At 34.7% G+C, this 14287-nt stretch overlaps 1 long non-coding RNA gene across 1 annotated transcript; it reads right to left on the bottom strand.

Annotated features, from left to right (window-relative positions):
- Positions 1 to 6153: 6153 nt before the first annotated feature.
- Positions 6154 to 8775, bottom strand: LOC132038941 (uncharacterized). The gene is made up of 2 exons (XR_009410321.1): positions 8497 to 8775; positions 6154 to 7236 (listed from the first exon to the last, which is right to left on the bottom strand). It is a non-coding gene; the product is annotated as an uncharacterized LOC132038941 (long non-coding RNA).
- Positions 8776 to 14287: the final 5512 nt, after the last annotated feature.

Below are 14287 nucleotides of genomic sequence, written 5' to 3'. Positions count from 1 at the left end.
GCTTACCAAATAGACAATGATTGCAAGGAAATAGTGCAGCGTTCTTGTCAACATTGATAAGATTCTTCTTCATCAAGGTAGTCAACCCTTTCTCGCTCATGTGGCCGAGTCTCTCGGTGCCATAAATCACGAGAAGCCTCCTCTGCAATGTTGAGGCACGTCTGTACAAATTCTCAAATGCGTTTTGTACAATGTGCCACAAACATGTCCTCGAGCAATTGTCAAAACGCCCTTTGACATTTTCCATGTGCCTCTGCTAAAATGGTTTTCATACCCTTGTTTGTCAAGAGATACCACTGACAGGAGATTGAGCCGAAGATCTGGCACATGTCTGACATCCTTCAAAGTGATTGTGCTCCCGGTACCTATCTTTATTTGTATATCACCAATTCCGGCTATTCCAGAGGAACTGGAATTACCCATCTTCACCGCTCCAAAGTCTCCAGCTTTGTATGTCGTGAAGTAGTACCTGTGGGGAGTTACGTGGTAGGATGCTGCAGTATCTACCACCCATTCCGTGTCTTCTCTTGAGACGTGAAGGCATGTCTCATCATGGGTAGTGCAGTATGCTACATCACCTGAGATTGTGATGAGCGCTTCACCACCCTTGTTCTTCGGTTGAGAACTGCTCTTGCCTTGCTCCTCTAGCCATTTGTAGCAATTCTTCTTCATGTGACCCTCTATACCGCAATGGTGGCAGGTATAAGAAGGTTTCGGCCATCTGATGATCTCCCCCGACTTTTGCCTCTACTTTGCCATTTTCCTCTCTCTTTGTTTCTTTGTTGTTTTCCTTGTGATCTTCCTCGATTCTCCGTCACGGGGCATGAGTCGATCCGTGCTCATGTCTTTCCTTCTTGCCTCTTCATTGAACAATGCATCCTTGACCACAGACATGGTAAGTTTGCCATCTGGGGCTGAGTTGTTTGAGAGTAACAACTAGTGTTTCCCAACTATCAGGAAGGGAACTAAGAAGTAGTAGAGATTGCATTTCGTCTCCAAGTGGCATTTCTACACAAGATAATTGATTTACCAGACTCTGGAACTCACTGGTATGTTCGGCAACAGAAGTTCCACTTTTGAGCTTCATATTGACAAGGCGTCTCATCAGAAGGGCCTTGTTCCGAGCGGTCTTGGCACAGGTACATGTCTTCCAACTTCTTCCAAAGGGCATAAGCGTCGATTTCTTGTGCAACGTGGTGGAAGACACTATGGTCAATCCATTGTCGGATTTGACCAATAGTTTTTCTATTAATTTTCTTCCACTCTATTGACTTGGGCGGGTCAGGATTAATACCCTTCAGCTCTATTGGATCAAAAAGGTCTTTACAACTGAGGAAATCTTCCATCCGAGGTTTCCACAGCGTGTAGTTGGTAGCCGTGAGCATAATCATAGCTCCAGAAGATGAAGTTGACTCGTCAATGGTCATTTTTCACCTTCTGAATAATTTTCAAAAAAAATTGAGGGACCAAACTGCAATTTTTCAAAATTACAAAACTGACCGATAACGTGGCGGTGATGCGGGAGAGCACCAAGGTAATTCTTTTCTGATGTGGAAGTTCAGACTATCTTGCTGCAACCACAGAGCATACTCAGACAGAACCTTGGCTCTGATACCACTTGTTGGGGAAATTAAAGTATCAAGCTAATATGAGAGAAAAATACTTCTATTACTTTCAAGAATAGAAATAAGAGACATACAAGCTCTAACAAAAACTCAAAAAAAACCTCACAAATCTCTCAAGGATATTACACAACTCTTCTTGGTTGTCTTTGTGATGATCTAATATTTGCTTATAGAAAGCTTTACAAAACCTGCTTCTCTATTTATGAGGACAAAAACTAGGTAGGAGGAAACTAGGAGGAAGGTGTGAGGAAGCTTGGAGGAAGCTTCAATGGTTGGTGAGAGGAAGGTGACTCAGAGAAGGGTGACTTTGATAGAATGGTGGTGTGCTTGTATATTTTTTTGTGTATCTTTGTTTTGAGAGAGCTTCCTCACCACCTTCCTAGGAGGTTCTATGCTGTTTCCAATTTCTTTATTTTTCCCCTCTACTCATCCGGTATTTAAAATATACTGACTCGATTAATTCAGATTTTGATGCATAAAGCCTCTCCCTATCAGGATCTTTTCTATTCCGAAAGCTCGAACTTGAAACCTCTGGTTAAGGTTGGTGGCAGTGGTCGGAGTCGCATAAACTGAATCGTGATTTATTCTAACCGCTTTTCATTGAAAAATTATATTATACATATAGGTCAAAAATCAATTTTATACATATAGTATATTAAATTTGCTTCGCTAATGGTCAGTCGAGAGATCTAATTCATCCCACCACACTTTCTGTTACTAGTTTCCAATTTTATAATCAAGTGTCGTTCTTTCATACGTATAATGAGAGGCGATATAATTAAGAAAAGTCAGAAATAATCCCCTTTTTTTCTTTTGTGGAACAAAAATGTACTAACTAGAAAAAGGGATAACTATTTGATATTTTTATATGAAAAGGGCAATTTGATGCCTTTACGGAAACATAGGTTAGTCCAGTGACAGAGATGTTTTATTTCTTTTCATAAATTAAATATCTTTTGTTTTTGCAGTCGTTACAAATAGTAAATTATTACATGAGTGAATCTCACTTTACCCCCTAATATTTAAGGGTTGGGAAAAGATACCTCCTCACATATTGAATGGGAACGATAACCCCCTATCCAATATTTTCCGGTGAGAATCTTTGTTTTTAATAAAGATCTTTTTTCTTTTTTCTTTTCTAGAATTAAATACAATATATAACTCGTTATCGTCTCATTTTACCTATTCTTCCGAAAATAATGTATAGCAACTACTTGAAAATTCTATTAATAAATTTCAAGCTATATTTCCTTCATTATTATTATTATTATTATTATTATTATTATTATTATTATTATTATTATTATTATTATTATTTTGGTTTGGGGGATTAGAGGGCCAAGATCTTAATTATTCAACAATCTAAATACAGCCTAATATTATATACCGCCTTGACGAATGATGATATTAAAAGACACTAATCTATGTTACATTGTGATGTCCTTGTTTGAGTGCATTGTATCATAACAAAATGTCAAGTATCATCTAATTTTCGATATAATATACTCAAATTAACGATATTTCTGTGAAATTAAAGGAAACAAATTAAATGTTTTTAAACATTATTTGATTTAATCTTTAGATTTAATTCATAATGAATATGTGTTAATTGGGGCAACAATGCTATCAAAATTGACCCATTTTTTAATTACATGTATAATTTTTTCAATTTTAATTAATATGTTTGTATATTTTGGGCTATTTTTTATAATGTAAGTTTTGAGCTATTTTTTTGCAATGTAAGTGACCAACTTGTATATTTCTGAAATTTTTAGTGAGCCCGTGGAGGAGTAAAAATAGACTTGTACATAGAGATAGGAAAGCATGTCGAGCTTTTGACCAAATACATCCCTATTCTTTCACCCAAACTTTCACTAAATCATTGTAATATCTCATTTAACTGAAAACATCCTTCAAGTTTCTCAAACTTAACCAAAAAATTCCCTCTGTTAAGTTTTTCATCTATTCTAATGGAATGCATATTTCTCACGTGATACTCCTTTGTAACACCCAGAAACAAAGAACTTCTGGCAATGAACAGAAACTTTCTTCCTTCTACAGAAAACTCTCCTGCTTAACCAATATGGATCCTTTCGCAAATGCACTTGATGATGGCACAATCTTGACATGTATGTTATTATATATATGTGTACTAAGATTTGTATATAAATGATTGTGGTGGGAGCCCTTTAAAACTTTGAATACTTCTTTTATTCAAATTCTTTTTTCTTAATTGTGTGGATTACTTTAACTAACTTACCTGTTAGTTTGAAAATATTCTCTGCATTTCAACATTTTTCGGTATGAGAACAGTTTAATAAATTGTTGAAATTTCATTTTTCAATCTCTAAAGGTGAAAAGCAATTACTAGTAGTTACTAGTATAATCTTGGATTTGATTGACATAACGATTGAAATTAAGTATCCACTTCCTGGCCTGCACAATCTTCAATAGCTGGAAGTTTAGTCATTGAAAGATGTAATCTTTGCATTCAATTATAAAATAGGCATCAAGATCTGGGTTTTTAATATATTTGTCGTGCCATTCTCAAGGAGGTAAGCTTGAGCTAGAGAAGTTGACTATAAGGCTTGTATAACTACAGTTCAAAATTTTACTAGGCATTTGAATGGAATCTTTAGTTGAAGTTTGAAAAGAAAATATTTGAAAATAAAGTTTTTTTTTTTTTAAAAAAAAGAATATCTGGACTCGGGATATTCATTCATTTGTATTTACAGTTAAAAAGTAGTATAACTTACTCAATAGGGAAAATGCTAAAGGAACTAGCACTTATTACCAAATTCAAGAATCTACTAATAAATCTTGTGGGTGAAAGAGGAAAAAGAAATGAAAGAGCAGAACAGTAGCAGCAAGAGAAAAATATAGATTCTATTAGTAGTGGATGGAAAACTCACAGAGGGATGTTTTTGGTTAAGTTTGAGAAACTTGAAGGATGTTTACAGTTAAATGAGCTATTACAAGTATGTATTGGAAGTTTGGGTGAAAGAATAGGAATGTACTTGGTCAAAAGCTTAAGCATGTCACTGACTAGTACATTCATGGATTTATCTAGCTGAGAACTAATGAGTAGGTTGAGTGAAGATTACACAGGTCAAAATAAGTTAGGTAAATTACAGGTCATAAATAATTCAATTCACTTAGAATTTAGTGAGGTAAATAGAGGTTGGGTTATACACACACACATATACATATATACATATACACACATATATATATATATATATATATACATATAAACACACACACACATATATATATAGATATATACATACATATACATAGATACACACACACACCCATATATATATAACATACTACCTTAATGTAGTATGTTAGCAACCTCCCCACTTTTCAATTCTCAGAATTACCCCTGGAGCTAAACTAACCACATATTAGTATAATGGGTATTTTTGTCTTTTCACTTAAAGTCCCCAATTCTTCCTCTACATTTTGCTGCCATATTGAACTCCAGTAGAAAACTAACCCTCCATCTTCATCCTCCTCCTCCGGCCAACTCCATCACATGTTTCATTTTTTTTTTCTCAAATCTTTTTCTTCGTCCAACACACCAATAAAATAGACTCAATCTCTCGACTACCCATCTCTAGGACAATAACATCAAACATAAGTTTCAACATTTACCAGCATTAACTTTTTTCATGAGTGAAACTTTTTTAAATCAGTAGTAGACCCGTGTCCTCTTATTGAAAACAAAGCATAAAGTATCAAAAGTTGGAAAGAAGCTACTTTAAAGTAAATGGAGGCTGTACATGATACACTCAAGATCCAGTAATTATTGGAGGGAATCCAGTACTTAATGAAAGGAATTGTTAGGAGAGAATTATTTAAGCTTGATATTTGTTAGCCATAAATTTGGAACACCAAATCAAGAGACAAAGAGAATGAATAAATATACACGCTGCCTTTCATTAACTTCTCAATAGCATTTGACCAATTTTCTTGTTAGATTCAGTATGAAGAGTACTCATTGTATTCATAAAAAAAAAAAAAAAAAAAAACCAATTTATTTCTCCTGTATCATCAGAAATTGGAGGACTTTTGTACCACCATTAATGTCTGGGTTCAATAGTTGAAGAGAAAGCATCACAAATGCTTTTCTGCTTGACGTGTTACTAAAACTATGTAGAAGAACATAGAGAGAAAGAAATTTCTGCAACAATAGATAGATTTAGGTTGATGAGGGAGATAAAAAAAAAAAAAATTGCTATGGCATCACCATTGAAGAGAGAGAGAGAGAAGAAAAGAGAGGAAGGGGAAATGAATTGGGATTTTTGGTTAAATGACAAAAAGGTATTCACTTTTAAGGTGCTTAAATAAAAAGTAAGGACATATATGGAAATTAAAAAATGAGGAGGTTGCTAACATACTACATGTACTACTAAGATGTTAGTAGTATGACAAGAAAAGACCCATATATATATATATATATATATATATATATATATATATATATATAACGAATACTGATATAAACTTGAATTGAACAAGATTTCTAGCAACTGCAATTCGTTGATTCAATAAAACTAGTAGAAAACTTACAAACAATTGCTGGAATTGAAAAGATAAACAAAGAAAAACCTAGAAAGGAAAAAGCTACAGAACTTCTCTTCACTAAATATAAAAAGACTTGGCATATAACGTAGCCTTCTTTGTAGAACTTCTACTACTCTGTATACTATCAGTTGCTGAGATATTCCTTCGGTAATGGTGGCACTTGACCCTGTATAACAGAATTGGCAGGTACTATTCCTTATCCTTTGTCTTTTGGGACCACAAAGTCCTTCAAATGGTTTGGAGGGTCAATGGCCCTAGATTAGAGCTATATCTGGACACATCCAGCCCATGGGCCGAATCAGAGAAGTATCCTCCCATGTTGCATCAGAGATAGGCAAGCCCTGCCATTTGATAAGACATTGAGATAGCTGGTGTTGATCTTTGGCAATAGTGCGATGTTGCAGGACCTTTTCAGGAACAAGATCAATAGAAGAAGATGGACTAATCAAATCAATGGGGGTGACATGCTTGCTCAGTCTTTTCAATGCACTTGCGAAGAATAGAGACGTGAAAAATAGGGTGTACCTTTGAAGATAATGGAAGATTGAGTTTGCAAGTAACCTAGACAATTTTCTGAATAATTTGAAAGGGTCCAAAGAACCGTCTACTGAGTTTGCTGTGTCGCTGCAAACGGAGTGAAAGTTGGCGATATGGGCGTAAACAAACATAGACCCAATCACCTACATCAAAATGAAACTTCCCGCCTTCCTTTGTCAGCTAATATTTTCATACGAATCTGAGCTTGATGGAGATTGGCCTTAAGAATTCCCAAACTTTCATCCTTTGATGAAACGACTCAGCAACAACTTGATTAGATGTGCCGTCCATCACAAAGCGAGAGATTGTTAGTGGTGGTCTGTCATATACAACTTCAAAATGGAGTCATCTTAGCACTGGTCTGGAAGGAAGTGTTATACTAAAACTCTGCCCAAGGCAGTAGTTTAAACCATGTATTGGGCGTATCCACAGTAAAGCAACACAATTATTGTTCCAAGCATTTGTTAAGGCCTCTGTTTGCCTATCGGATTATGGATAGTATGCTGAACTCTTAGCTAACTTAGGACCCTGCAATTTGTTCACTTCTTCCCAAAATTCAGATAAAAAAAATGGATCGCGGTCAGAAACAATCTTTGTAGGGAAGCCATGAAGTCAAATAAATTCTTGAACAAAGACTTCAGCTATTTTTTGGCTGTTGAAGTGTGGATACAGTGCTATGAAATGCCCATATTTGAAAAGGCGATCCACAATCACCTAGATAGCAGTTCGGCCATGAGACGGGGTCAGGCCTGTGATGAAATCCATGGAGATTTCTTCGAAAATAGCAACAGGAATGGGTAAGGACATCATAAGACCGGCTAGCTGGAAAGAAGAGTCCTTCATTTGTTGACAAACCTGGCACTCTGAAACAAATGTTTTGATATCGAAACACATGCCTGGCCAGAAAAAATTGGATGATAAGCGATGAAAAGTCCGAGAGATTCCTGCATGTCCCTCTATTTGGGAAGAGTGAAATTCCTATAGGAGCATTCTGCGAAGAGCAAAATCTTTGAGAATGACCAACCTGTTGCGATAAAACAGAGAGCCCTTCCTGAAATGAGTAATGAAGAAGAGTACCAGGGTCTGCACGCTATTGTTGCTGAAGAGCCAAAAATTCGAAATCTGATTGGTTCAATTGTTTAAGCTTATCAATTAAAGCAATCTCAGTTATTGCTAGTATGAGAGAATGAAGGGCAGGGACACGTGAGAGAGCATCAGCAGCAGAGTTAAGTCGTCCTGGTCGATATATGATGCCGAAGTCATATCCAATCAACTTGGATAACCATCGTTGCTGCTTAGGAGTTTGAATGACCTGGTCCGAGAGGGCTTTGAGAGATTATTCATTAGTAATGATCAAGAACTTGTGCCCCAACAAATACTGGGGCCATTTTTGCACAGCCTAGGTGATGGCAAACATCTCACGATGGTAAGTTAAAGCAGCCTGCATACGTGAGGATAGTTTTTTACTAAAGAAAACAAGGGGATGGACCTCATGAGATAAAACTGCTCCAATACCAGTCACGGAAGCATCCGTCTTGACTGAGAAAACTTTAGTGAAATTTAGGAGGGCGAGGACAGGAACCGAGCTCAAGGCCTGTTTTAAAGTAACAAAGGTCCTGGTCTCACCTTCAGACCAGTGAAAGGCATCCTTTTTTAGCAAATCAGTTAAAGGGGAGGCAAGTTGGGCGTACCCTTTTACAAAGCGGCGATAATAACCTGTAAGGATAAAAAAACCTCGAACGTCCTAGATAGAGCAAGGAGTTGGCCAAGCAGTAATTGCTTCAATTATAGCCGGATCCACTTGCAAGCCCGACACTGAGATAATATGCCCCATATAATCTATGGAATGCTGACCAAATTGGCAGTTTGAACATTTCACCACTAAGGAATTCTGCCGGATAACATAGCCTTCATTGTAGAACCTTTACTACTCTATATACTATCAGTTGCTGAGATATTCCTTAGGTAATGGTGGCATTCGACCCTGTATAACAGAATTGGCAGGTACTATTCCTTATCCTTAGTCATTTGGGACCACAAAGTCCTTCAAATGGTTTGGAGGGTGAATGGGCCTAGAGCTACGTCTGGACACATCCAGCCTATGGGCAACGTTCACAACAAATACTATGTGATAACCAGTATTTTAAAAGGCGGAAGCGTAAAGCAGGGTGTTTTACATTTGCCTCGGAGAGGTGTAAGTCTGTTCTTACGGGCGTAAGCCTCATGGGTATTTAAGTTTTAGTAGTTCATAAAATAATATAATTACAATATAAATCGGTAAAATTACATAAAATATAAATAAAAGAAAACTGTAAATAAACTATTTATATATATATATATATATATATATATATATATATATATATATATAGTTTAGAGGCCTAAAGCTAAATTTAAATATGAAGCCTTGAGTATAGACACATGTACAAAAAACCAGTGTTGTCTTTTTTATTTTTCAAATTTGTTGTCTTTTACTTCATATAGTAACATTAATATTTATATTAGTAAGAATCCATTCAAGTCAATAAGATATTAGCCATGTGTTTTAAAGACATTACCTAGAATGTTATTTAAAAACTTTATTTAATAATATGAAGATTTGAGTAGTTTAGTTCATAAATCATAGATAGTGTTTTTTCTTTTTCCTTTTCTTTTTTTTGTTATATTTATATTTTGTACTTCCTTTTACAATCTTCAATATTATCTAAGAGAAACTTAAACCATAAAATTCATCGGTAAAAATTTTTGGGGCCTCAAAAGTTTAGGGGCCTAAAGCAAAAGCTTTACTAGCCTCACCCTCTAGCCACCCTTGCTTACAATTTGTAATTATATATAACATAATTTTACAAGTATATACAATAAAATGAAATAAAAGTTATTATGGAATACAAATCAACTCTAACATCTTAACTTTCAAACAATGAAAAAATCACAATTTCTTAAAATAATATTACTATCATACTATTCATTTTATCTCAATAAACTTTATCAATATCATAATGAAAACGTAACTCTTTCATGAATAAAATTAAAATTACTTTCAAATAGCGAAACAATAAAATATGATAAATTTGATACATAGAACAAAAGACCAATGACAAGTGAAAATGGACAAATCGGCTATGTAGTTTTAAAAGAAATATTAAGTGATATTCACCCTCACGATGTTCTCAAATAGTAAATATGCAATATTACGGCTTGTTATTTAAGTTACACCCAATCTTCTTATTTATATAGATGAAAAACTATTAAGTATCATTCATTTGTTAAAGAATTATGAGGGTCGATGATTTTAATTAAGGAATTTTATATATAATTTGTGTAAGAACTGTTAGGCGAGCCCCGAGAATTGGGTGTTGTTGACGCGTATTTCAATTTTCAAAATTCCCGAGTCAAAGACGGAGCAAGGATGCACCCTCAAAAATTAAAATTTCAAAATCCCGAGAAAATTGCAAAAATTGACATTTAATTATTATTCTCTAAAAATTGACAATTGCAAGAAATTACGAGTTATTTACTTTCATAAATATAATTCAAAAACGAAATACATATCCCGCTCCGTTAAACTTGGGAAAATTGGTAATCAAGACGACGTATGAATTACAGCCCATTTTGACCGCATTTTTTATATTTTTAAATATTTTCCGAAGTATATCAATATTGGGCTCATTTTGAAGCTGACATATTACAATTTTTATTTCATCAAAATATTATTTTACGAGGGCGTTTTAAGCTAATTAACTTAAACTATGTGCCATATTTTTAAAATATGTGTTATATTTTATAAATGGGAGGGAGTAAATAATATACTTACCCCCCCTCCCCCCCACATATTTACTTCTCGTCTTTTTTACGCGCCATTTTTATTTGCCCTAAACGATTCCTTTCTCTTTCTTAGAGTGAACCCAACGGCGGCGCTAGGGTTTCCACCACTGGCCACTGCCCCTCCACCGTGTTTCCACCCTTTTTAGCCTAAATTTGGTATTTCCCCACCTTTTTTGTGGTGTGGGATGCCATGGGTGAGGCATTAAAGCTTTATCCATCTTGTGCTACCACACCACCCCAAAAGGGGGGGGGGGGTGTGGCGAATTGCTCGAAGGCTATGAACCCTCTCTTCGTATTGTGTTGGCTACATGTACGCCTTGGATGAGATTTTAACGGTCCTATTTATTTGTTGTTGGTATGATTTTGTATTTTTATAGGTGCTGACGTACGATTCGCCATCTAGTATGTACAATTTGATTTCGTTTTGTTATTCCTTGTACAATTTGCAAAAAATTAGGGATTTTTGTACGATTTAGTACGATGTGCTGTATTTATTTTGTCATTACTTGTTTGAATTTGATTTTTGTGACGAGGTTAGGAATTCAGGGGGGAAATTCAGTTAGGGAAACCTAGAATCTTCCATTTTTATCCCTAAATTGATTTTGCATGTTATAAATAGAAAAGGTATGTGATATTTGGAGGGGGGTTCTTTTTTGGAAAAAACTCATACTACTCGTCTGCTAAGGTTATGAGTTCTTCATCAGAATCTGCCTAAAACTCTAATACTTATATACCTATACTACCAATTTAATAGATATACTACAATATACTACTATAATATATAAGAAATTACTCGAAAATACTATACGATATATTCTGAAAATCAAGAAGAAAAAAGCTTTGTAAAAGGTTTTTGAGTGATTGTTATTGAAGAACATTGATTCAATCTCTCCATTTGATCTTTGTATTGCTTTTGTAAGAGGTAATATCCCTATACTACTCTTTTATTCAACTTCAGTTTTCATATGAGTTTAAATAAGCCATTGTTGTTTAAATATGTGCTTTGAGACTTTATTTCACTTATTTGAATACATTTCTGCCTTAGTTTAGTTGATAATATAGTGTTGATGATGTTTAAATTGCTATAATGTCACTGAGTTTGTTTTTGAATCATGTTTGAGATTTTATTTGTTTGTTTTCCTTCTGGAATTTTGGAACTTGAAGATGGGATATAAAGGATTGTGTTTGGAGTTTAGTCCTATTGTATTAAGTTGTTTAAGGTTCCAGCTTTTGTTATGTGGTACCGTTTCATTAGAAATTTAGGTATTTAGTCTTGTTCTTGTTGATTTCTGTTCATTATGTTGTGAAGATGATCCTGTCTGTTAATCATGGATTGATTTTGTCTATTAGTTTGCTTATTTGACTTGGTTTTATGTCTAAAAGATGAATTTTCAAAATCTAATAGGATCTTTAAAAATGATTCACTGGTTTCTGGTTGTGTTCCCTCCATTTTATAACTGTTTGAACTTAAAAATTTGAAGGATGAATAGGTGTTATACGATTTCTATGTGGTTTGTCCGAATTTGGGTGATTAGTTACGAAAACTTGTCTCTTGTTGGCTCCTTCTAGTGTCAAAAGGACTTTTAAGAAAAACAATAACTTCTCAGCCTTCTCCTCATCAAAATTGACTTACTGGAAGATATTTAGATGACTTGAAAAGTTGTTTTGGATGCTCAAATAAACAACTTGCCTAGTGTTTACATGAATGCTTTAAAAACTTGTACCTTTGATTCCTTGTGTGGTTATGAGGCTATTAAAACTTAAAGATGAAGACCTTGAACGATTTATGGAATTGTTTCTACCTTGTTTGGATATTGTCTTGTCTTTCTTTGGTCCTTTTAAGTGTCTTTTAATGGGTTGAGTGGATTTTGGACTTGGTTTGTTAGATTTTGAAAATTGTTTGAAATTCTAGAAACCAGTAGTGAGATATGCGGTCTTTAAAATGAGAACCTGAGTGTAAAAGATTGTTTTGGATGTTCTATGTCACATGTTGCTAGTCTTATTGATTTCTGAGAAATCTAAGTGTCATTTTGAACACTGTGTGTGTTGTCAATGCCTATTTTGTTAACCTATTTAGAAGAGGTAGAAGTTTAGGGAGATTTGAGGCTTAAATTTTTGTTTTAAAACTAAGTATAAGAGGTCTAAACTAGTTTTTTTTTTTAGACTGTTGTGTGACTTGTCTTCCCTTCTTACCTATTATTTACCTGGAATATCCCGCAGTCTGTTCTTTCTTATAACTTATGCTCCTTTAAGTTGGTTCTTGGTCATAGTTTCTTGGAACTTTTGTACATAGTATATCACATAGAAGATAGGCATAGGAGGGTTAAAATAAGCCTAAAACTGCTTGAAAAGACTAAGCTTAGTATTTGTGTTGTTTGTCTTTTCCTTTTCCATTTGCCTGATCAATTCTGTAGCTCATATGTTTGTAGCTTGTATTTTTTTATTGTTTGAGTAGCACCATGACTTAATATACCACTTGGGATCTAGGGTGAGTACCATAAACATTATACCTCCCTAACTGGATCACATAGCTTAGCTTTAAGTGTGCCTTCTTTAAACTACTTCTGATTAAGACTATAACTGACCTGTACTTGCACCTAGGAATAGTATCATGCTCCTCTTTAGTCTCACTTTTAAGAAAAACAATAACATCTTAGCCTTCTCCTCATCAAAATTGACTAACATGAAGATATTTAGATGACTTGAAACGTTGTTTTGGATCCTCAAATGAACAACTTGCCTAGTGTTTACATGAATGCTTTAAAAACTTGTACCTTTGATTCCTTTTGTGGTTACGAGGCTGTTAAAACTTAAGGATGAAGAACTTGAATGATTTATGGAATTGTTTCTGCCTTGTTTGGATATTGTCTTGTCTTTCTTTGGTCCTTTTAAGTGTCTTTTAAAGGGTTGAGTGGATTTTAGACTTGGTTTGTTAGATTTTGAAACTTGTTTGAAATTCTAGAAACCATTAGTGAGCTATGTGGTCTTTAAAATGAGAACCTGAGTGTAAAAGATTGTTTTGGATGTTCTATGTCACATGTTGCTAGTCTTATTGATTTCTGAGAAATCTAAGTGTCATTTTGAACACTGTGTGTGTTGTTAATGCCTATTCTATTAACCTATTTAGAAGAGGTAGAAGTGTAGGGAGGTTGGAGGCTTAAATTTTTGTTTTAAACTAAGTATAAGAGGTCTAAACTAGTTTTTTTTTAAGACTGTTGTGTGACTTGTCTTCCTTTCTTACCTGTTACTTACCTAGAATATCCCGCAGTCTGTTCCTTCTTATAACTTGTGCTCCTTTAAGTTAGTTCTTGGTCATAGTTTCTCGAAAATTTGTACATATTATATCACATATAAGATAGGCATAGGAGGGTTAAACTAAGCCTAAAACTGCTTGAAAAGACTAAGTTCAGTATCTGTGTTGTTTGTCGTTTCCTTTGCTATTTTCCTGAACAATTCTGTAGCTTATATGTTTGTACCCTGTCTTTGCTTATTGTTTGAGTAGCACCATGACTTAATATACCACTTGGGATCTAGGGTGAGTACCATAAACACTATACCTCCCTAACTGGATCACATAGTTTAGCTTTAAGTGTGCCTTCTTTAAACTCCTTCTGATTAAGACTATAACTGACCTGTACTTGCACCTAGGAGTAGTATCATGCTCCTCTTTAGTTTCACTTTTGATTTCCTAAACTGGTAGTGCATCT

Source organism: Lycium ferocissimum, chromosome 12 (genome assembly GCF_029784015.1).
Source record: "Lycium ferocissimum isolate CSIRO_LF1 chromosome 12, AGI_CSIRO_Lferr_CH_V1, whole genome shotgun sequence".
Taxonomy (NCBI): Eukaryota; Viridiplantae; Streptophyta; class Magnoliopsida; order Solanales; family Solanaceae; genus Lycium; species Lycium ferocissimum.
This window is presented reverse-complemented; position numbering and strand designations above follow the sequence as displayed.